This window comes from Scyliorhinus torazame, chromosome 21 (assembly GCF_047496885.1).
Source record: "Scyliorhinus torazame isolate Kashiwa2021f chromosome 21, sScyTor2.1, whole genome shotgun sequence".
In the NCBI taxonomy this organism is placed as follows: domain Eukaryota; kingdom Metazoa; phylum Chordata; class Chondrichthyes; order Carcharhiniformes; family Scyliorhinidae; genus Scyliorhinus; species Scyliorhinus torazame.
Genome location: NC_092727.1, coordinates 132,729,962 through 132,754,059, shown reverse-complemented (window position 1 = coordinate 132,754,059; position 24,098 = coordinate 132,729,962). Strand labels below are relative to the sequence as shown.

The following is a 24,098-nucleotide window of genomic DNA, read 5'->3' as shown; positions in this document are numbered from 1 at the left end:
CCCCCCCCAGACGACCCCCCCCTTCCCCCCCCCAGGACGACCCCCCCCTTCCCCCCCCCCAGACGACCCCCCCCTTCCCCCCCCCCAGACGACCCCCCCCTTCCCCCCCCCCCAGACGACCCCCCCCTTCCCCCCCCCCAGGACGGACCCCACCCCTTCCCCCCCCCCAGACGACCCCCCCATTTTCCCCCCCCAGACGACCCCCCCCCTTTTTCCCCCCCCAGACGACCCCCCCCCCAGACGACCCCCCCCTTTTCCCCCCCCCAGACGACCCCCCCTTTTCCCCCCCCCAGACGGACCCCCCCTTTTTCCCCCCCCCAGACGACCCCCCCCTTTTCCCCCCCCCAGACGGACCCCCCCCTTTTCCCCCCCCAGACGACCCCCCCCCTTTCCCCCCCCCCAGACGACCCCCCCTTTTCCCCCCCGACGACCCCCCCCCCTTTCCCCCCCCGACGACCCCCCCCTTTTCCCCCCGACGGACCCCCCCTTCCCCCCGACGACCCCCCCCTTCCCCCCCCAGACGACCCCCCCTTCCCCCCCCCCAGACGACCCCCCCTTCTCCCCCAGACGACGACGACCCCCTTCCCCCCCAGGACGACCCCCCCCCTTCTCCCCCCCCAGACGACCCCCCCCTTCTCCCCCCCAGACGACCCCCCCCTTCTCCCCCCCAGACGACCCCCCCTTCTCCCCCCCACGACCCCCCCCCTTCTCCCCCCGACGGACCCCCCCCCTTCTCCCCCCCGACGACCCCCCCCTTCTCCCCCCGACGACCCCCCCCTTCTCCCCCCAGACGACGACGACCCCCTTCCCCCCCCAGGACGACCCCCCCTTCCTCCCCCCCCCAGACGGACCCCCCCCTTCTCCCCCCCAGACGACCCCCCCTTCTCCCCCCAGACGACGACCCCCTTCCCCCCCCAGACGACCCCCCCTTCTCCCCCCCAGACGGACCCCCCCCCTTCTCCCCCCCAGACGACCCCCCCCTTCCTCCCCCCAGACGGACCCCCCCCTTCCTCCCCCCGACGACCCCCCCCTTCTTCCCCCCCAGACGACGACGACCCCCTTCCCCCCCCAGACGACCCCCTTCCCCCCCCCAGACGACCCCCTTCCCCCCCCCAGACGACCCCCCCCTTCCCCCCCCTCAGACGACCCCCCCTCAGACGACCCCCCCCTTCCCCCCCCCAGACGGACCCCCACCCCTTCCCCCCCCCAGACGACCCCCCCCTTCCCCCCCCCCCCAGACGGACCCCCCCCCTTCCCCCCCCCCCCAGACGACCCCCCCCTTCCCCCCCCCCCAGACGACCCCCCCCCCTTCCCCCCCCCCCAGACGACCCCCCCCTTCCCCCCCCCCCCAGACGACCCCCCCCCTTTCCCCCCCCCCCCAGACGACCCCCCCCTTCCCCCCCCCAGACGACCCCCCCCTTCCCCCCCCCCCAGACGACCCCCCCCTTCCCCCCCCCCCCAGGACGACCCCCCCCTTCCCCCCCCCCAGACGACCCCCCCCCTTCCCCCCCCCCAGACGACCCCCCCCCTTCCCCCCCCCCAGACGACCCCCCCCTTTCCCCCCCAGGACGACCCCCCCAGACGACCCCCCCTTCCCCCCCCCAGACGACCCCCCCCCTTCCCCCCCCCAGACGACCCCCCCCCTTCCCCCCCCCAGACGACCCCCCCCTTCCCCCCCCCAGACGAACCCCCCCCTTCCCCCCCCCAGACGACCCCCCCCCTTCCCCCCCCCAGACGACCCCCCCCTTCCCCCCCCCCAGACGACCCCCCCCTTCCCCCCCCCAGACGACCCCCCCCTTCCCCCCCCCCAGACGAACCCCCCCCTTCCCCCCCCAGACGACCCCCCCCTTCCCCCCCCCAGACGACCCCCCCCTTCCCCCCCCCAGACGACCCCCCCCCTTCCCCCCCCCAGACGACCCCCCCCCTTCCCCCCCCCAGACGACCCCCCCCCTTCCCCCCCCAGACGACCCCCCCCCTTCCCCCCCCCAGACGACCCCCCCCTTCCCCCCCCCCAGACGACCCCCCCCTTCTCCCCCCCAGACGACCCCCCCCCTTCCCCCCCCCCAGACGACCCCCCCCTTCTCCCCCCCAGACGACCCCCCCCCCTTCTCCCCCCCCCAGACGGACCCCCCCCCCTTCTCCCCCCCCCCCAGACGACCCCCCCTTCTCCCCCCCAGACGACCCCCCCCCTTCTCCCCCCCAGACGACCCCCCCCTTCTCCCCCCCAGAACGACCCCCCCCCTCCCAGACGACCCCCCCCTCCCAGACGACCCCCCCCTTCCCCCCCCCCCAGACGACCCCCCCCCTCCCAGACGACCCCCCCCCTCCCCCCCCCTCCCAGACGACCCCCCCCTCCCAGACGACCCCCCCCCTCCCCCCCCCCCTCCCAGACGACCCCCCCCCTCCCCCCCCCCCCTCCCAGACGGACCCCCCCCCCCTCCCAGACGACCCCCCCCCTCCCCCCCCCTCCAGACGACCCCCCCCTCCCAGACGACCCCCCCCTCCCCCCCCTCCCCCCCTCCCAGACGACCCCCCCCTCCCCCCCCTTCCCCCCCCCAGACGACCCCCCCCCTCCCCCCCCCAGGACGACCCCCCCCCAGACGACCCCCCCCCTCCCCCCCCCAGACGACCCCCCCCCCCCTCCCCCCCCAGACGACCCCCCCCCTTCCCCCCCCCCCCAGGACGACCCCCCCCCCTTCCCCCCCCCCCTCCAGACGACCCCCCCCCTTCCCCCCCCCTCCCAGACGACCCCCCCCCTCCCCCCCCCTCCCCGACGACCCCCCCCCTCCCCCCCCTCCCAGACGACCCCCCCCCTCCCCCCCTCCCAGACGACCCCCCCCTCCCCCCCCTTCCCCCCCCCTCCCCCCCCCCCAGACGACCCCCCCCCAGACGGACCCCCCCTCCCCCCCCCCAGACGACCCCCCCCTCCCCCCCCAGACGACCCCCCCCCTCCCCCCCCCCAGACGACCCCCCCCTTCCCCCCCCCCAGGACGACCCCCCCCCTTCCCCCCCCCCAGACGACCCCCCCTTCCCCCCCCCCAGACGACCCCCCCCCTTCCCCCCCCCCAGACGACCCCCCCCCTTCCCCCCCCCCCCCAGACGACCCCTCCCCCCTTTCCCCCCCCCAGACGACCCCCCCCAGACGACCCCTCCCCCCTTCCCCCCCCCCAGACGACCCCCCCCCCCCTCCCCCCCCCCTCCCCCCCCAGACGACCCCCCCCCCTTCCCCCCCCCAGGACGACCTCCCCCCCTTCCCCCCCCCCAGACGACCTCCCCCCCTTTCCCCCCCCCCATCGAGGTGACCCCCATCGCCGGAAAGCCGGGCGGGGGGAAGTTATGGAGGTGGACCCCACCGCCGGAAGCCGGGCGGGGGGAAGTTATGGAGGTGACCCCACCGCCGGAAAGCCGGGCGGGGGGAAGTTATGGAGGTGACCCCACCGCCGGTAGGGCGCTCCATCCGGACCGTCAGCGGTGCAAACCGGATCAGCTTCCGGGTGAGTTTGCTAGCTTGGTTTCCGGGGCAGGAGCGCCGGGGACCGGCCGACAGGTGAGGCGCCCGGCGGCGGGGACCGGGGGGGGGGGGAGAGATCGGGCCCCTCGGACCTGGAGCCGTCTGTGCGGCTGCGGCCCCTGGTCCCCCGGGCTGCGCTGAGTGTCCGCCCGGGGCGGGGCCGAGGGAGAGGACACAGCCTCGGGGGGGGGGGGTTACTGAAAATAACAAAATATAAATTCCGAAAGGAAACTGCAGCAAAATCAAATCCCCCAGAAATATATAAAAGGAGGAGAGTAGCTAAAGTGAGTATGGGTCGGGTGGTACCGTGGTTAGCACTGCTGCCTCACGGCGCCGACGTCCCAGGGTTCGATCCCGGCCCCTGGGTCCACTGTCCGCGTGGAGTTTTGCACATTCCCCCCGTGTCTGCGTGGGTTTCGCCCCCACGGCCCAAATATGTGCAGGCGAGGTGGATTTGGCCACGCTAAAACTGCCCCCTTAATTGGAGAAAAAGAATTGGGTACTCTAAATTTATTTTTAAAGTGAGTGTGGGTCCCTTTGGAGGATGGGGACTGGGGCAGCGTTCTCACTTTTCACAATAAATACACTACTACCATCCCTATAGTAAACAGGTAAATGCCGAGGTAATAGAAAGGAAAGGACTTACAACAATCATCATCAATAGGGAAAAGTAGGAGACTTCCGGGTGCGGCTATGCAGAGCTAGGTCGCACATTCGGCAGCTCCTGCTTGGAACGGACTTTTGGGCTCTTTTACAGGGGCCCCCACGGCATTTGTTTGACATTTCCCGGTGTGGGAAGAAGGCGGCAATATTCCCCCGACAGTGTCCCCCAGGAAGGGTATGTCTCTTGGTTGCCAGACACACGCAGAAACAGTGAAAGATTTGGCTGCAACTACAGGATAAACAGGGCCTCTTCCAGCATGCAGGCGGGGGAAGGGCAAGCTTAAAGCTGCAAGCTGACCTGAGGGCCTGTATCAAAGGTGAATTCTAGCAGCAGAGGGAACAACTGTGAAAAGACCTCATCAAGGCCACTGAAGGGACTTCCGGTTGCGGTGAGGATGAGCTAGCCGCACGCTTCGGCGGCTCCAGCTCCGACGGACCTTCGGGCTCTTTTAAGAGCCCCAACGGGGAATTTTTCGACGACGCAACCCGGTGTGGGGCGTGTGAGAAGGGAGTCCCCCCCAAACGAAGGAGGAAAAAACCGGCGGCGGCGGCTGCAGCGCGAGGAATCGTCGACCAAAGGGTCAGAAAGAGAGAAGTACAAGATGGCAGCGGAGAAAGCGCAGGTGACATGGGGGCCTGAGCAGGATGAAATTGTGAGACGGTGCGTGGAGCTGCTGAAGAGGGAGGTGCTGACCCCGTTGCTACAGGCAATTGAGGGGCTCAAGGAGACATTAAAGACCCAGGAGACAGAGCTCCGCGTGGTGGAGCAGGTGGACAGATATTGAGGACGAGATCCTGGGCCTGGCGGTTAAGACACAGACGCACGAGGCACTTCATAAAAAGTGTACTGAAAGGATCGAAGCCCGAGAAAATGGAGCGCGAAGGAAGAACCTTCGGATACTGGGTCTCCCTGAGGGTGTGGAAGGAGTGGACTGTGGAGCGTACGCAAGTACGATGCTGAGCTCACTGATGGGTGCTGAGGCCCCTACGGGCCCCTTGGAGGTGGAGTGGGCAAATCGGATTCCGGCGAGAAGACCAAAAGCGGGAGAACCACCGAGGGCGATAATCGTGCGATTTTACCGCCTTAAGGATAGAGAAGAGGTCCTGAGATGGGCTAAAAAGGTGCGGAGTAGCAGATGGGAGAATGCAGTGGTACGGGTATACCAGGATTGGAGTGCGGAGGTGGCGAGAAGGAGGGCGAGCTTCAACCGAGCCAAAGAGGTGTTGCATAAAAGGAAGGTGAAGTTCGGGATGCTGCAGCCGGCAAGACTATGGGTCACGTATCAGGAGAGACACCATTATTTCGAGACGGCGGAGGAAGCATGGACCTTCATCAAAGAAGAGAAATTGGATCGGAACTGAGGGACTGATGCTGCAGGAAATGTTATTGTTAATGTTACGGTGGAAGTTAATTGAGAAGTAAAAAGGGAAGGGGGGAGACATTGGGGAAATGTGGGCGCCGGTGAGGGGGGAAAGACGGGACATAGTTGGAGAATGGGAAGGGGAGGGGGAGGGGAAAGGGAGCTGCGCCATAAGAGGCGGGTCAGGTAAAGGGATGTTCCCGCACCAGAAAGAATAAGGCGGGAAGACAGGCGCAAGGCGGATGGGAGTTCCCCACATGGGGGGGGTCGAGGAGTGAGCAGGAGTAGCCGGGGTCAGTTGAAGTTAGCTGACTTACGGAAGTAATATGGGGGGAGCAATCAAGCTAGAAAGAGATCTAGCGGGGAGGGGAGGAGGGAGGGAGAAGGGGGGGGGGGGGACAACTGGGTTGCTGCTGCGGAAATCCAAAAGGAAATGGCTAAAGAGTGGGTGGGCGGGGATGGTGTGCGACGCTGGGGGAGCGAGCGGGAGCGCGGAGGCGGGATATGGGACTGGCCTAGAGAAGGTAATGGCTAGTCGACACGGGAGGGGGGCAGGTAGCCCCCTAGTGAGGCTGATCACGTGGAACGTGAGAGGGCCTGAACGGACCGATAAAAAGGGCCCGAGTGCTCGCGCATTTGAAAGGACTAAGGGCAGACGTGGTTATGCTCCAAGAGACGCACCTAAAGGTGGCGGACCAAGTTAGGCTAAGGAAAGGATGGGTGGGACAGGTGTTCCACTCAGGACTGGACGCAAAGAATAGAGGGGTGGCCATTTTGGTGGGGAAACAGGTCGCATTTGAAGCAAAGAACATCGTAGCAGATAGCGGAGGTAGATATGTAATGGTGAGTGGCAGGCTGGAGGGAATGGAGGTCGTGTTGGTTAACGTGTATGCCCCAAACTGGGACGATGCGGGATTTATGAGACGGATGCTGGGGCGTATACCGGACCTGGAGGTAGGAAACTTGATTTTAGGAGGGGACTTTAATACGGTGCTGGACCCGGGGCTAGATAGATCCAGCTCAAGGACCGGAAGAAGGCCGGCAGCGGCCAAGGTACTTAAGGGGTTTATGGACCAAATGGGGGGAGTGGATCCATGGCGATTTCTTAGACCTAGGGCTAGGGAGTATTCCTTCTTCTCCCATGTCCATAAAGTGTACTCCCGGATAGATTTTTTTGTTTTGGGAAGGTCGTTGATCTCTAGGGTGGAAGAAGCTGAGTACTCAGCCATAGCGGTTTCGGATCATGCCCCACATTGGGTGGACCTGGAATTAGGAGAGGAAAGGGAGCAGAGAACACTCTGGCGATTAGATGTGGGACTGATGGCGGATGAGGGAGTGTGTGCAAGAGTGCGGGGGTGTATTGAGAGATACCTGGAGGTCAATGACGACGGCGAGGTCCCGGTGGGAGTGGTATGGGAAGCACTAAAAGCGGTGGTCAGAGGAGAGCTGATCTCCATTGGGGCCCACAAAAGGAAAACAGAGGCCAAGGAAAGGGAAAGATTACTGGGGGAGATTTTAAGGGTGGATAGGGAATTTGCAGAGACCCCGGAGGAGGAATTGTACAGGGAGAGGAGACGACTCCAGACGGAATTTGACCTTCTGACCACCAGAAAGGCGGAGGTACTGTGGAGGAAGGCACAGGGGAGGAGGTATGAATATGGGGAAAAGGCGAGTCGCCTGTTGGCTCATCAATTGCGAAAGAGGGCAGCAGCGAGGGAAATAGGAGGAATTAGAGACGAAAGGGGAGACACGGTGCGAAGGGCAGGAAAGATAAATGAGGTGTTCAAGACCTTCTATGAGGAACTGTATAGGTCTCAACCCCCAGAGGGAGAGGAGGGGATGCGGCAGTTCCTGGACCAATTGAGGTTCCCGAAAGTGGAGGAGCGGGGGGTGGTAGGCCTGGGGGCACCGATTGGGGTGGACGAGGTTATTAAGGGACTGGGAAGCATGCAAGCAGGGAAGGCCCCAGGACCAGACGGGTTCCCGGTGGAGTATTACAGAAAATATGTGGACTTGTTGGCCCCGTTGATGGTGAGGACGTTCAATGAGGCCAGGAAAGGGGGGACTCTACCCCCGACGATGTCGGAGGCGACGATATCGTTAATTTTGAAGAGGGATAAAGATCCGTTGCAGTGCGGGTCCTATAGACCCATTTCATTGTTGAACGTGGACGCCAAATTGTTGGCAAAGGTACTGGCATCGAGGATAGAGGACTGTGTCCCGGGGGTGGTGCACGAAGACCAGACAGGGTTCGTAAAAGGGAGACAACTGAATGTTAACGTGCGACGACTATTAGGGGTGATAATGATGCCCCCAGTGGAGGGGGAGGCAGAGATAGTGGCGGCAATGGACGCAGAGAAGGCATTTGATAGGGTGGAGTGGGAGTATTTATGGGAAGTGTTAAGGAGGTTTGGGTTTGGGAACGGGTTTATTAGCTGGGTTAGACTTCTTTATGGGGCTCCAACGGCAAGCGTAGTTACAGGTCGACATAGATCGGAGTATTTCCGACTATATAGGGGAACAAGACAGGGATGCCCGCTGTCTCCATTGTTGTTCGCGTTGGCAATTGAACCTCTGGCCATGGCGTTGAGAGACTCCAGGAAATGGAGAGGGGTGATTAGAGGGGGAGAAGAACACCGAGTCTCGTTATATGCGGATGACCTATTGTTATACGTGTCGGACCCAGCGGGGGGAATGATAGAGGTTATGCGAATTTTGAGGGGGTTCGGGGATTTCTCGGGGTATAGGCTAAACATGGGGAAGAGTGAATTATTTGTGATACATCCAGGGGACCAGAGTAGAGAGATAGAAGGCTTGCCTCTAAGGAAAGTGGAAAGAAACTTCCGATACCTGGGGATTCAGATCGCTAGGAGCTGGGGAACCTTGCACAGACTTAATCTGACACGGTTGGTAGAACAAATGGAGGAGGACTTCAAGAGGTGGGACATGCAGCCTCTATCGCTGGCGGGCAGGGTGCAAGCAATTAAGATGATGGTCCTCCCGAGGTTCTTATTTGTATTTCAATGTCTCCCTATCCTAATCACTAAGACCTTTTTTAATAAAATAGACAGGAGCATCACGAGCTTCGTGTGGGCAGGGAAAGTTCCGAGAGTAAGGAGGGGGTTCCTTCAGCGTAGTAGGGACAGAGGAGGATTGGCACTACCGAACTTGGGCGATTACTATTGGGCCGCCAATGTGGCAATGATACGTAAATGGATGATGGAGGGTGAGGGAGCGGCGTGGGAAAGACTGGAGAGAAAGTCCTGTAAAGGGACGAGTTTAGAGGCGCTGGTGACGGCGCCGCTACCGATCTCACCTAAAAAGTTTACCACGAACCCGGTGGTGGCGGCAACATTAAATATCTGGGGACAGTGGAGGCGACAGAGAGGGGTGCGGGGAGCCCTGGTGGGGTCCCCAATCAGGAACAACCATAGGTTCGCCCCAGGAAGAATGGATGGAGGATTTCAGAGCTGGTTCCAGTTGGGAATTAGGAGGGTGGGAAATTTATTTATAGATGGGACTTTTGCGAGCTTGGGAGCATTGGAGGAAAAGTATAAGTTGCCCCGGGGAAATTTCTTGAGATATATGCAGGTGAGGGCATTTACTAGACAACAGGTGAGGGAATTTCCATTGCTCCCGACACAGGGGATACAGGACAGGGTGCTTTCAGGGGTGTGGGTCGGAGAGGGCAAGGTGTCAGAGATTTACCGAGAGATGAGGGAAGAGGGGGAGAAGTCGGTGGGCGAACTAAAAGGAAAGTGGGAAGAAGAACTAGGGGAGGAGATAGAGGAGGGTATGTGGGCTGATGCCCTAAGCAGGGTAAATTCCTCTTCCTCATGCGCCAGGCTTAGCCTGATTCAATTTAAGGTGCTACATAGAGCACACATAACGGGAGCAAGATTGAGCAGGTTCTTTGGAGTGGAGGACAAATGTGGGAGGTGTGGCGGGAGCCCGGCAAACCACGCACATATGTTTTGGGCATGCCCGGCACTGGAAGGGTATTGGAAGGGAGTGACGGGAGTGATTTCGCGGGTGGTGAAGGCCCGGGTCAAACCAGGCTGGGGGTTAGCTCTATTTGGAGTTGCGGAAGAGCCGGGAGTGCAGGAGGCGAAAGAGGCCGACGTTGTGGCCTTTGCGTCCCTAGTAGCCCGGCGCAGGATCCTACTCATGTGGAAGGAGGCGAAACCCCCCGGACTGGAGGCCTGGGTAAATGATATGGCGGGGTTCATTAAACTGGAGCAGATAAAGTTTGCCCTGAGAGGATCGGCTCAAGGGTTCACCAGGCGGTGGCAGCCATTTCTCGACTACCTAGGGGAACGTTAGAGGGAAGACAGATGACCAGCAGCAGCAACCCAGGGGGAGGGGGGAGGGGGGGTTTAGTTTAGGTCAAAGATAAAGGGGTTTTGTTACTTGTGTATTGTTTAAAATTTCTGTATTGTTATTGTTGCGTTTGCTTTGTAAGAGGGGAAAAATTGTTGTTTGGGAAAAAATTTTCAATAAAACATTTATAAAAAAAAAAAAAAAAAAAAAAAAAAAAAATCAATAGGGAAAAGTACAAAACTAGTGGGATTGGCAGCAGACCAGTCCCCAGGGCCTGATAGCCTACATCCTCGGGTGTTGAAAGTGGCAGCGGAGATAATGGATCCATTGGTTATAAGATTCCAAATATCCCTGGATTTGGGGAAGGTTCTAGTGGATTGGAATAATGCCAATGTCACTCCCTTATTCAAAGAGGGAGGTAGACAGGGTGTAGGAAACTGAAGACCAGGTAGTTTAACATCTGTCATTGGGAAATGGTTAGAATCCATTATTGAGGAAGTAATATCAGGATATTTAGAAAGTCAAAACGCAATCCATCAGAGTCAGCATGGTTTGCTGAAGGGTAAATCATGTTTGACTAATTTGCTAGAGTTCTTTGAAGATGTAACAAGCCAAGTGGATAATGGGGATCCTGTAGATGTAGTATATCTGGATTTCCAGAAGGCATTTGAGAAGGTGCCACACAAAAGGTTAATACACAAGGTAAGATCACATGGAATTGGAGGTAATTTATTAGCTTAGATAGAAGACTGGCTAACGGACAGAAGGCAGAGATTCGGGATAAATGGGTATTTTTCTGGTTGGCAAGATTAACTACTGGGGTGCAAAGGGTTTGTTCCTCGGACCCCAACTATTCACAATATATATTAACAATTTGGACGTACGGATAGAAGGTACTATAGCCAAATCTGCAGATGACACTTAAGTAGATGGAACAGTAAGTTGTAATGAGGAAATAAGAAATTTACAAATGGATATGGATAGGTTAGTTGCATGGGCCTAAATTTGGCAGATAATTTTGAGGTTATCCATTTTGGTCAGAAAAACGGAAAGGCAATTTCTAAATTAAATAGGGAAAAAATTTAGAGGATAGGTGCAGAGGGATCTGGGTGGCCTTGTGCATGAATCGCAGTGAACTAGCGTGCAGATACAGCAGGTAATAAGGAAGGCAAATGGTATTTTTCCCTTTATAGCTAAAGGAATAGAATATAAAAATAGGGAAGTGTTGCTGCAGTTGTACAAGGCATTGGTGAGACTGCACCTGGTGTACTGTGTACAGTTTGGGGTTACTTATTTGAGGATACTCTGTGTCCACACACAGCGGTGCTGATACTCTGTGTCCACACACAGCGGTGCTGATACTCTGTGTCCACACACAGCGGTGCTGATACTCTGCACCCACACACAGCGGTGCTGATACTCTGTGTCCACACACAGCGGTGCTGATACTCTGTGTCCACACACAGCGGTGCTGATTCTCTGTGTCCACACACAGCGGTGTTGATACTCTGTGTCCACACACAGCGGTGCTGATACTCTGTGTCCACACACAGCGGTGCTGATTCTCTGTGTCCACACACAGCGGTGCTGATACTCTGTGTCCACACACAGCGGTGTTGATACTCTGTGTCAACACACAGCGGTGTTGATACTCTGTGTCCACACACAGCGGTGCTGATACTCTGTGTCCACACACAGCGGTGCTGATACTCTGTGTCCACACACAGCGGTGTTGATACTCTGTGTCCACACACAGCGGTGTTGATACTCTGTGTCCACACACAGCGGTGCTGATACTCTGTGTCCACACACAGCGGTGCTGATTCTCTGTGTCCACACACAGCGGTGCTGATACTCTGCACCCACACACAGCGGTGCTGATTCTCTGTGTCCACACACAGCGGTGCTGATACTCTGTGTCCACACACAGCGGTGCTGATACTCTGTGTCCACACACAGCGGTGCTGATACTCTGTGTCCACACACAGCGGTGCTGATACTCTGTGTCCATACACAGCGGTGCTGATACTCTGTGTCCACACACAGCAGTGCTGATACTCTGTGTCCACACACAGCGGTGCTGATACTCTGCACCCACACACAGCAGTGCTGATACTCTGTGTCCACACACAGCGGTGCTGATACTCTGTGTCCACACACAGCGGTGTTGATACTCTGTGTCCACACACAGCGGTGCTGATACTCTGTGTCCACACACAGCGGTGTTGATACTCTGTGTCCACACACAGCGGTGCTGATACTCTGCACCCACACACAGCAGTGCTGATACTCTGTGTCCACACACAGCGGTGCTGATACTCTGTGTCCACACACAGCGGTGCTGATACTCTGTGTCCACACACAGCGGTGCTGATACTCTGTGTCCACACACAGCGGTGCTGATACTCTGCACCCACACACAGCGGTGCTGATACTCTGTGTCAACACACAGCGGTGCTGATACTCTGTGTCAACACACAGCGGTGCTGATACTCCGTGTCCACACACAGCGGTGTTGATACTCTGTGTCCACACACAGCGGTGCTGATTCTCTGTGTCCACACACAGCGGTGCTGATACTCCGTGTCCACACACAGCGGTGCTGATACTCTGTGTCAACACACAGCGGTGCTGATACTCCGTGTCCACACACAGCGGTGTTGATACTCTGTGTCCACACACAGCGGTGCTGATTCTCTGTGTCCACACACAGCGGTGTTGATACTCTGTGTCCACACACAGCGGTGCTGATACTCTGTGTCCACACACAGCGGTGCTGATACTCTGTGTCCACACACAGCGGTGCTGATACTCTGTGTCCACACACAGCGGTGCTGATACTCTGTGTCCACACACAGCGGTGCTGATACTCTGTGTCAACACACAGCGGTGCTGATACTCTGTGTCCACACACAGCGGTGCTGATACTCTGCACCCACACACAGCGGTGCTGATACTCTGTGTCCACACACAGCGGTGCTGATACTCTGTGTCCACACACAGCGGTGTTGATACTCTGTGTCCACACACAGCGGTGCTGATACTCTGTGTCCACACACAGCGGTGCTGATACTCTGTGTCAACACACAGCGGTGCTGATACTCTGTGTCCACACACAGCGGTGCTGATACTCTGTGTCCACACACAGCGGTGCTGATAGTCTGTGTCCACACACAGCGGTGTTGATACTCTGTGTCCACACACAGCGGTGCTGATACTCTGTGTCCACACACAGCGGTGTTGATACTCTGTGTCCACACACAGCGGTGCTGATACTCTGCACCCACACACAGCGGTGCTGATTCTCTGTGTCCACACACAGCGGTGCTGATACTCTGTGTCCACACACAGCGGTGCTGATACTCTGTGTCCACACACAGCGGTGCTGATACTCTGCACCCACACACAGCGGTGCTGATTCTCTGTGTCAACACACAGCGGTGCTGATACTCTGTGTCCACACACAGCGGTGCTGATACTCTGTGTCCATACACAGCGGTGCTGATACTCTGTGTCCATACACAGCGGTGCTGATACTCTGTGTCCACACACAGCGGTGCTGATACTCTGTGTCCACACACAGCGGTGCTGATACTCTGTGTCCACACACAGCGGTGTTGATACTCTGTGTCCACACACAGCGGTGCTGATACTCTGTGTCCACACACAGCGGTGCTGATACTCTGTGTCCACACACAGCGGTGCTGATACTCTGTGTCCACACACAGCGGTGCTGATACTCTGTGTCCACACACAGCGGTGCTGATACTCTGTGTCAACACACAGCGCTGCTGATACTCTGCACCCACACACAGCGGTGCTGATACTCTGTGTCCACACACAGCGGTGCTGATACTCTGTGTCCACACACAGCGGTGCTGATACTCTGCACCCACACACAGCGGTGCTGATACTCTGCACCCACACACAGCGGTGCTGATTCTCTGTGTCCACACACAGCGGTGCTGATACTCTGTGTCCACACACAGCGGTGCTGATACTCTGTGTCCATACACAGCGGTGCTGATACTCTGTGTCCACACACAGCGGTGCTGATACTCTGTGTCCACACACAGCGGTGCTGATACTCTGTGTCCATACACAGCGGTGCTGATACTCTGTGTCAACACACAGCGGTGCTGATACTCTGTGTCCACACACAGCGGTGCTGATACTCTGCACCCACACACAGCGGTGTTGATACTCTGTGTCCACACACAGCGGTGCTGATACTCTGTGTCCACACACAGCGGTGCTGATACTCTGTGTCCACACACAGCGGTGCTGATACTCTGTGTCCACACACAGCGGTGCTGATACTCTGTGTCCACACACAGCGGTGCTGATACTCTGTGTCAACACACAGCGCTGCTGATACTCTGCACCCACACACAGCGGTGCTGATACTCTGTGTCCACACACAGCGGTGCTGATACTCTGTGTCCACACACAGCGGTGCTGATACTCTGTGTCCATACACAGCGGTGCTGATACTCTGTGTCCACACACAGCGGTGCTGATACTCTGTGTCCACACACAGCGGTGCTGATACTCTGCACCCACACACAGCAGTGCTGATACTCTGTGTCCACACACAGCGGTGCTGATACTCTGTGTCCACACACAGCGGTGCTGATACTCTGTGTCCACACACAGCGGTGCTGATACTCTGTGTCCACACACAGCGGTGCTGATACTCTGCACCCACACACAGCAGTGCTGATACTCTGTGTCCACACACAGCAGTGCTGATACTCTGTGTCCACACACAGCGGTGCTGATACTCTGCACCCACACACAGCGGTGCTGATACTCTGTGTCAACACACAGCGGTGCTGATACTCCGTGTCCACACACAGCGGTGCTGATACTCTGTGTCAACACACAGCGGTGCTGATACTCCGTGTCCACACACAGCGGTGTTGATACTCTGTGTCCACACACAGCGGTGCTGATTCTCTGTGTCCACACACAGCGGTGTTGATACTCTGTGTCCACACACAGCGGTGCTGATACTCTGTGTCCACACACAGCGGTGCTGATACTCTGTGTCCACACACAGCGGTGCTGATTCTCTGTGTCAACACACAGCGGTGCTGATACTCTGTGTCCACACACAGCGGTGCTGATACTCTGTGTCCACACACAGCGGTGCTGATACTCTGTGTCCATACACAGCGGTGCTGATACTCTGTGTCCACACACAGCGGTGCTGATACTCTGTGTCCACACACAGCGGTGCTGATACTCTGCACCCACACACAGCAGTGCTGATACTCTGTGTCCACACACAGCGGTGCTGATACTCTGTGTCCACACACAGCGGTGCTGATACTCTGTGTCCACACACAGCGGTGCTGATACTCTGTGTCCACACACAGCGGTGCTGATACTCTGTGTCCACACACAGCGGTGCTGATACTCTGTGTCCACACACAGCGGTGTTGATACTCTGTGTCCACACACAGCGGTGCTGATACTCTGTGTCCACACACAGCGGTGCTGATACTCTGTGTCCACACACAGCGGTGCTGATACTCTGTGTCCACACACAGCGGTGCTGATACTCTGTGTCCACACACAGCGGTGCTGATACTCTGTGTCCACACACAGCGGTGCTGATACTCTGTGTCCACACACAGCGGTGCTGATACTCTGTGTCCACACACAGCGGTGCTGATACTCTGTGTCCACACACAGCGGTGCTGATACTCTGTGTCCACACACAGCGGTGCTGATACTCTGTGTCCACACACAGCGGTGCTGATACTCTGTGTCCACACACAGCGGTGCTGATACTCTGTGTCCACACACAGCGGTGCTGATACTCTGTGTCCACACACAGCGGTGCTGATACTCTGTGTCCACACACAGCGGTGTTGATACTCTGTGTCCACACACAGCGGTGCTGATACTCTGTGTCCACACACAGCGGTGCTGATACTCTGTGTCCACACACAGCGGTGCTGATTCTCTGTGTCAACACACAGCGGTGCTGATACTCTGTGTCCACACACAGCGGTGCTGATACTCTGTGTCCACACACAGCGGTGCTGATACTCTGTGTCCACACACAGCGGTGCTGATACTCTGTGTCCACACACAGCGGTGCTGATTCTCTGTGTCAACACACAGCGGTGCTGATACTCTGTGTCCACACACAGCGGTGCTGATACTCTGTGTCCACACACAGCGGTGTTGATACTCTGTGTCCACACACAGCGGTGCTGATACTCTGTGTCCACACACAGCGGTGTTGATACTCTGTGTCCACACACAGCGGTGCTGATACTCTGTGTCCACACACAGCGGTGTTGATACTCTGTGTCCACACACAGCGGTGCTGATACTCTGTGTCCACACACAGCGGTGTTGATACTCTGTGTCCACACACAGCGGTGTTGATACTCTGTGTCCACACACAGCGGTGCTGATACTCTGTGTCAACACACAGCGGTGCTGATACTCTGTGTCCACACACAGCGGTGCTGATTCTCTGTGTCAACACACAGCGGTGCTGATACTCTGTGTCCACACACAGCGGTGCTGATACTCTGTGTCCACACACAGCGGTGCTGATACTCTGTGTCCACACACAGCGGTGCTGATACTCTGTGTCCACACACAGCGGTGCTGATACTCTGTGTCCACACACAGCGGTGCTGATTCTCTGTGTCAACACACAGCGGTGCTGATACTCTGTGTCAACACACAGCGGTGCTGATACTCTGTGTCCACACACAGCGGTGCTGATTCTCTGTGTCAACACACAGCGGTGCTGATACTCTGTGTCCACACACAGCGGTGCTGATACTCTGTGTCCATACACAGCGGTGCTGATACTCTGTGTCCACACACAGCGGTGCTGATACTCTGTGTCCACACACAGCGGTGCTGATACTCTGTGTCCACACACAGCGGTGTTGATACTCTGTGTCCACACACAGCGGTGCTGATACTCTGCACCCACACACAGCGGTGCTGATACTCTGTGTCCACACACAGCGGTGCTGATTCTCTGTGTCAACACACAGCGGTGCTGATACTCTGCACCCACACACAGCGGTGCTGATACTCTGTGTCCACACACAGCGGTGCTGATACTCTGTGTCCACACACAGCGGTGCTGATACTCTGCACCCACACACAGCGGTGCTGATACTCTGTGTCCACACACAGCGGTGTTGATACTCTGTGTCCACACACAGCGGTGCTGATACTCTGCACCCACACACAGCGGTGCTGATACTCTGTGTCCACACACAGCGGTGTTGATACTCTGTGTCCACACACAGCGGTGCTGATACTCTGCACCCACACACAGCGGTGCTGATACTCTGTGTCCACACACAGCGGTGCTGATACTCTGTGTCCACACACAGCGGTGCTGATACTCTGTGTCCACACACAGCGGTGCTGATACTCTGTGTCCACACACAGCGGTGCTGATACTCTGTGTCCACACACAGCGGTGTTGATACTCTGTGTCCACACACAGCGGTGCTGATACTCTGCACCCACACACAGCGGTGCTGATACTCTGTGTCCACACACAGCGGTGCTGATACTCCGTGTCCACACACAGCGGTGCTGATACTCTGTGTCCACACACAGCGGTGCTGATACTCTGTGTCCACACACAGCGGTGTTGATACTCTGTGTCCACACACAGCGGTGTTGATACTCTGTGTCCACACACAGCGGTGTTGATACTCTGTGTCCACACACAGCGGTGTTGATTCTCTGTGTCCACACACAGCGGTGCTGATACTCTGTGTCCACACACAGCGGTGCTGATACTCTGTGTCCACACACAGCGGTGCTGATACTCTGTGTCCACACACAGCGGTGTTGATACTCTGTGTCCACACACAGCGGTGTTGATACTCTGTGTCCACACACAGCGGTGCTGATACTCTGTGTCCACACACAGCGGTGCTGATACTCTGTGTCAACACACAGCGGTGCTGATACTCTGTGTCCACACACAGCGGTGCTGATACTCTGCACCCACACACAGCGGTGCTGATACTCTGCACCCACACACAGCGGTGCTGATACTCTGTGTCCACACACAGCGGTGCTGATACTCTGTGTCCATACACAGCGGTGCTGATACTCTGCACCCACACACAGCGGTGCTGATACTCTGTGTCCACACACAGCGGTGCTGATACTCTGTGTCCACACACAGCGGTGCTGATACTCTGTGTCCACACACAGCGGTGCTGATACTCTGTGTCCACACACAGCGGTGCTGATACTCTGTGTCCACACACAGCGGTGCTGATACTCTGTGTCCACACACAGCGGTGCTGATACTCTGTGTCCACACACAGCGGTGCTGATACTCTGCGTCCACACACAGCGGTGCTGATACTCTGTGTCCACACACAGCGGTGCTGATACTCTGTGTCCACACACAGCGGTGCTGATACTCTGTGTCCACACACAGCGGTGCTGATACTCTGTGTCCACACACAGCGGTGCTGATACTCTGTGTCCACACACAGCGGTGCTGATACTCTGTGTCCACACACAGCGGTGCTGATACTCTGTGTCCACACACAGCGGTGCTGATTCTCTGTCCACACACAGCGGTGCTGATACTCTGTGTCCACACACAGCGGTGCTGATACTCTGTGTCCACACACAGCGGTGCTGATACTCTGTGTCCACACACAGCGGTGTTGATACTCTGTGTCCACACACAGCGGTGTTGATACTCTGTGTCCACACACAGCGGTGCTGATACTCTGTGTCCACACACAGCGGTGCTGATTCTCTGTGTCCACACACAGCGGTGCTGATACTCTGTGTCCACACACAGCGGTGTTGATACTCTGTGTCCACACACAGCGGTGCTGATACTCTGTGTCCACACACAGCGGTGTTGATACTCTGTGTCCACACACAGCGGTGTTGATACTCTGTGTCCACACACAGCGGTGTTGATACTCTGCACCCACACACAGCGGTGCTGATACTCTGTGTCCACACACAGCGGTGCTGATTCTCTGTGTCCACACACAGCGGTGTTGATTCTCTGTGTCCACACACAGCGGTGCTGATACTCTGTGTCCACACACAGCGGTGTTGATTCTCTGTGTCCACACACAGCGGTGCTGATACTCTGCACCCACACACAGCGGTGCTGATTCTCTGTGTCCACACACAGCGGTGCTGATACTCTGTGTCCACACACAGCGGTGCTGATACTCTGTGTCCACACACAGCGGTGCTGATACTCTGTGTCCACACACAGCGGTGTTGATTCTCTGTGTCAACACACAGCGGTGCTGATACTCTGTGTCCACACACAGCGGTGCTGATACTCTGTGTCCACACACAGCGGTGTTGATACTCTGTGTCCACACACAGCGGTGCTGATACTCTGTGTCCACACACAGCGGTGCTGATACTCTGTGTCCACACACAGCGGTGCTGATACTCTGTGTCCACACACAGCGGTGTTGACACTCTGTGTCCACACACAGCGGTGCTGATACTCTGTGTCCACACACAGCGGTGCTGATACTCTGTGTCCACACACAGCGGTGCTGATACTCTGTGTCCACACACAGCGGTGCTGATACTCTGTGTCAACACACAGCGGTGCTGATACTCTGTGTCCACACACAGCGGTGTTGATACTCTGTGTCCACACACAGCGGTGCTGATACTCTGTGTCCACACACAGCGGTGCTGATACTCTGTGTCCACACACAGCGGTGTTGATACTCTGTGTCCACACACAGCGGTGTTGATACTCTGTGTCCACACACAGCGGTGCTGATACTCTGTGTCCACACACAGCGGTGTTGATACTCTGTGTCCACACACAGCGGTGCTGATACTCTGTGTCCACACACCGCGGTGCTGATACTCTGAATCTGCCTCCAGATCCTGACATCCAGGAGTTTCTGAGCTCACAGTTATTGTTGCCTTGTGGAGCTGTCACCCAGTGGTGTCAGATTAATATAAACGATTCAGACAGCACCAGAGTGTCTACTGGCAGGGCAGCGCCAGAACTGGCTGTCCACAGGATCTGGACTTGTGAGACTGTCAACTCCAACCAGTTCCTAGATTGTCAGAAACATGGCAAAACTGCAGCCACCTGTCCTGTCTGCCTTCACTGACCTGTGTGACCTGCCTTGTATTTTGATGTCCTTCACCATGGATTGGATTGGATTGGATTTGTTTATTGTCACGTGTAACGAGGTCCAGTGAAAAGTATTTTCTGCGAGCAGCTCAACAGATCTTTAAGTTCATGGGAATAAAAGCAAATACATAAATGGGCAACACAAGGTATACAATGTAACTACATAAGCACCGGCATCGGATGAAGCATACAGGGTGTAGTGTTAATGAGGTCAGTCCATAAGAGGGCCGTTTAAGAGTCTGGTAACAGCGGGGAAGATGCTGTTTTTGAGTCTGTTCGTGCGTGTTCCCAGACTTCTGTATCTCCTGCCCGATGGGAGAAGTTGGAAGAGTGAGTAAGCCGGGTGGGAGGGGTCTTTGATTATGCTGCCCGCTTTCCCCAGGCAGCGGGAGGTGTAGATGTGTTGGTGCAGGCTTGTGTTGTTTCAGTTCCTGTTTGCACTATCTGCTTAACGGTGTGTGTATCTGCTGTACGGTGTGTGTATCCATTGTACGGTATGTGCGTCCGCTGGATGCTATGTGTATTTGCTGTATTGTATGTGTATGTGCTGTACGGTGTGTGTATCTGCTCTCTGGTACGTGTATCTGCTGTGTGGTATGTGTATCTGCTGTGTGCTCTGTGTATCTGCTGTGTGCTCTGTGTATCTGCTGTGTGCTCTGTATCTGCTGTGTGCTATGTGTATCTGCTGTGTGCTCTGTGTATCTGCTGTGTGCTCTGTGTATCTGCTGTGTGCTATGTGTATCTGCTGTGTGCTATGTGTACCTGCTGTGTGCTCTGTGTATCTGCTGTGCGCTCTGTATCTGCTGTGCGCTATGTGTATCTGCTGTGTGCTATGTGTATCTGCTGTGTGCTATGTGTATCTGCTATGTGCTATGTATCTGCTGTGTGGTATGTGTATCTGCTGTGTGCTATATGTATCTGCTGTGTGGTATGCATATCTGCTGTGCTGTATGCGCATCTGATGTACGGTATGCGTATCTGCTGTGCAGTATGCGTATCTGCTGTGTACTATGCGTATCTGCTGTGTGCTATACGTATCTGCTGTGTGCTATGTGTATCTGCTGTGTGCTATGTGTATATGCTGTGTGGTATATGTATCTGCTGTGTGCTATGTGTAGCTGTTGTGTGCTATGTGTATCTGCTGTGTGCTATGTGTATCTGCTGTGTGCTATGTGTATCTGCTGTGTGGTATGTGTATCTGCTGTGTGCTATGTGTATCTGCTGTGCGCTCTGTATCTGCTGTGCGCTATGTGTATCTGCTGTGTGCTATGTGTATCTGCTGTGTGCTATGTGTATCTGCTATGTGCTATGTATCTGCTGTGTGGTATGTGTATCTGCTGTGTGCTATATGTATCTGCTGTGTGGTATGCATATCTGCTGTGCTGTATGCGCATCTGATGTACGGTATGCGTATCTGCTGTGCAGTATGCGTATCTGCTGTGTACTATGCGTATCTGCTGTGTGCTATACGTATCTGCTGTGTGCTATGTGTATCTGCTGTGTGCTATGTGTATATGCTGTGTGGTATATGTATCTGCTGTGTGCTATGTGTAGCTGTTGTGTGCTATGTGTATCTGCTGTGTGCTATGTGTATCTGCTGTGTGCTATGTGTATCTGCTGTGTGGTATGTGTATCTGCTGTGTGCTATGTGTATCTGCTGTGTGCTATGTGTACCTGCTGTGTGCTATGTGTATCTGCTGTGTGCTATGCATATCTGCTGTGTGCTATGCGTATCTGCTGTGTGCTATGCGTATCTGCTGTGTGCTATGCGTATCTGCTGTGTGCTATGCGTATCTGCTGTGTGCTACGCGTATCTGCTGTGTGCTATGTGTATCTGCTGTGTGCTATGCGTATCTGCTGTGTGCTATGCGTATCTGCTGTGTGCTATGTGTATCTGCTGTGTGCTATGTGTATCTGCTGTGTAGTATGTCTCTCTGCTGTGTGGTATGTGTATGTGCTGTGTGCTATGTGTATCTGCTGTAGTATGTCTCTGCTGTGTGCTATGTGTATCTGCTGTGTGCTATGTGTATCTGCTGTGTGCTATATGTATCTGCTGTGTGCTATATGTATCTGCTGGGTGGTATGTCTATCTGCTGTGCGGTATGCGTATCTGCTGTGCGGTATGCGTACCTGCTGTGCTGTATGCGTATCTGATGTGCGGTATGCGTATCTGCTGTGCAGTATGCGTAACTGCTGTGTACTATGCGTATCTGCTGTGTGCTATACGTATCGGCTGCATGCTATGTATCTGCTGTGTGCTATGTGTATATGCTGTGTGGTATATGTATCTGCTGTGTGCTATGTGTATCTTGTGTGTGCTATGTGTATCTGCTGTGTGCTATGTGTATCTGCTGTGTGCTATGTGGATCTGCTGTGTGCTATGTGTATCCGCTGTGTGGTATGTCTATCTGCTGTGTGCTATGTGTATCTGCTGTGTGCTATGTCTATCTGCTGTGTGCTATGTGTATCTGCTGTGTGCTATGTGTATCTGCAGTGTGCTATGTGTATCTGCTGTGTAGTACGTGTATCTGCTGTGTGCTATGTGTATCTGCTGTGTGCTATGTGTACCTGCTGTGTAGTATGTCCCTCTGCTGTGTGCTATATGTCTCTGCTGTGTGCTATGTGTATCTGCTGTGTGCTATGTCTCTCTGCTGTGTAGTATGTCTCTCTGCTGTGTGCTATATGTATCTGTTGTGTGCTATGTGTATCTGCTGTGTGCTATGTGTATCTGCTGTGTGCTATGTGTATCTGCTGTGTGCTATGTGTATCTGCTGTGTGCTATGTGTATCTGCTGTGTGCTATGTGTATCTGCTGTGTGCTATGTGTATCTGCTGTGTGCTATGTGTATCTGCTGTGTGCTATGTGTATCTGCTGTGTGCTATGTTTATCTGCTGTGTGCTATGTGTATCTGCTGTGTGCTATGTGCATCTGCTGTGCGGTATGTCTATCTGCTGTGTGCTATGTGTATCTGCTGTGTGCTATGTGTATCTGCTGTGTGCTATGTGTATCTGCTGTGTGCTATGTGTATCTGCTGTGTGCTATGCGTATCTGCTGTGTGCTATGCGTATCTGCTGTGTGCTATGCGTATCTGCTGTGCGGTACGCGTATCTGCTGTGCGCTACGCGTATCTGCTGTGTGCTACGCGTATCTGCTGTGTGCTACGCGTATCTGCTGTGTGTTACGCGTATCTGCTGTGTGCTATGTGTATCTGCTGTGTGCTATGTATATCTGCTGAGTGCTATGTGTATCTGCTATGTAGTATGTCCCTCTGCTGTGCTATGTGTATCTGCTGTGTAGTATGTCTCTCTGCTGTGTGGTAAGTGTATCTGCTGTAGTATGTCTCTGCTGTGTGCTATGTGTATATGCTCTGTGCTATGTGTATCTGCTGTGTGCTATATGTATCTGCTGTGTGGTATGTCTATCTGCTGTGCGGTATGCGTATCTGCTGTGCGGTATGCGTATCTGCTGTGCGGTATGCGTATCTGCTGTGCTGTATGCGTATCTGCTGTGCAGTATGCGTATCGGCTGTGTGCTATGTGTATCTGCTGTGTGCTATGTGTATCTGCTGTGTGCTATGTGTATATGCTGTGTGGTATATGTATCTGCTGTGTGCTATGTGTATCTTGTGTGTGCTATGTGTATCTGCTGTGTGCTATGTGTATCTGCTGTGTGCTATGTGTATCTGCTGTGTGGTATGTCTATCTGCTGTGTGCTATGTGTATCTGCTGTGTGCTATGTGTATCTGCTGCGTGCTATGTGTATCCAGTGTGCTATGTGTATCTGCTGTGTGCTATGTGTATCCAGTGTGCTATGTGTATCTGCTGTGTGCTATGTGTATCTGCTGTGTAGTATGTCCCTCTGCTGTGTGGTATGTGTATCTGCTGTGTGCTATGTGCATCTGCTGTGCGGTATGTCTATCTGCTGTGTGCTATGTGTATCTGCTGTGTGCTATGTGTATCTGCTGTGTGCTATATGTATCTGCTGTGTGCGATGTGTATCTGCTGTGTACTATGTGTATCTGCTGTGTGCTATGTGTATCTACTGTGTAGTATGTCTCTGCTGTGTGCTATGTGTATCTGCT

At 55.8% G+C, this 24,098-nt stretch overlaps 1 protein-coding gene across 5 annotated transcripts in view; it reads left to right on the top strand.

The window, feature by feature from the left end:
- The first annotated feature begins 3,471 nt into the window (after positions 1-3,471).
- The window catches only part of stard3 (StAR related lipid transfer domain containing 3), a 55,222-nt gene continuing 34,595 nt past the window's right edge, over positions 3,472-24,098 (top strand). For 2 of the 5 annotated variants that reach the window (XM_072487695.1, XM_072487691.1), the window contains exon 1: positions 3,500-3,547. The gene's annotated coding sequence lies outside the window, so the exon portion shown is untranslated. The other 3 variants (XM_072487693.1, XM_072487692.1, XM_072487694.1) reach the window with 3 other exon arrangements.